The sequence below is a fragment of the Sinocyclocheilus rhinocerous genome, unplaced genomic scaffold (genome assembly GCF_001515625.1).
Source record: "Sinocyclocheilus rhinocerous isolate Xijiao unplaced genomic scaffold, SAMN03320098_v1.1 C36134362, whole genome shotgun sequence".
Lineage (NCBI taxonomy): Eukaryota > Metazoa > Chordata > Actinopteri > Cypriniformes > Cyprinidae > Sinocyclocheilus > Sinocyclocheilus rhinocerous.
Window position 1 is genome coordinate 1 of NW_015773984.1, and position 847 is coordinate 847.

At 48.8% G+C, this 847-nt stretch overlaps 1 long non-coding RNA gene across 1 annotated transcript; it reads right to left on the reverse strand.

The window, feature by feature from the left end:
* Window positions 1-18: 18 nt before the first annotated feature.
* LOC107735550 (uncharacterized) lies at window positions 19-620 on the reverse strand. The gene is made up of 3 exons (XR_001639442.1): window positions 511-620; window positions 195-335; window positions 19-107 (listed from the first exon to the last, which is right to left on the reverse strand). It is a non-coding gene; the product is annotated as an uncharacterized LOC107735550 (long non-coding RNA).
* Between the last annotated feature and the right edge of the window lie 227 nt (window positions 621-847).

Consider the following 847-nt stretch of genomic DNA (forward strand, 5'->3'; position numbering starts at 1 on the left):
AGAGGACAGGTGCACAGCGAGCAGTCTCTGACGGAGCCCTGAACCTTCCCATAATACCCTGCGGCGCAGACGTGGCAGTGCTCTCCTGCGGTGTTGTGCTGGCAGCCCTGAACACACAATGATCACAGCATCTCAAGCAGCTGCTTCTGTCTGTATTATCAGTTCAGATGCAGCAGCTCGTCTGTATTTCTCACCAGACATTCGCCCGTGTCCAGGTCACATGACAGGCTGTGGTTGTTGCACCGGCAGGGGACGCAGGGCCGAATGAGAGGACGCTTTCTGCCCTTCATGTTGAGCTCGGACACGGCCTGACGGTAAAACCCCGGAGCACACTCCTGGAACGCAGAGCATGATGAGTCACTCATGAACAACTCATTCGTTTATCAAGGCATTTATCAGTTTCTAAGGACAGGAACTATTAGATGCATTTCTAAATTGATTATGTGACTCGATACATGAACGTTTCTGGTCTGTCTGTGATAACAGATGATGAGGAGGCGTTTATCTGACCTGACAGGAGAGTCCAGCGTATCCCAGCGGACACTCGCACGTCTCCACCAACCGCGCCACATCTCCACCCTGAGGAGCCTCGTCCGCCTCCAGAGCCGTGTCCAGAGAGATATTAGAGATCCTACAGAGAGAGGAGATCACCAAACCAACACGGACTCTGAATTCATGTCTCATTGTAAATGATTCAGCAGTGAACATGTTTTAACTTCATAATCTTTCATCTAAATTTAATAACTTGTATATATCAGATTCACTCTGAAATATGTCACATTATGGAAGCTGAATGTTCAATGTGAGTTGCTGTGAATGATTCCGCTACACACACACACACACACAC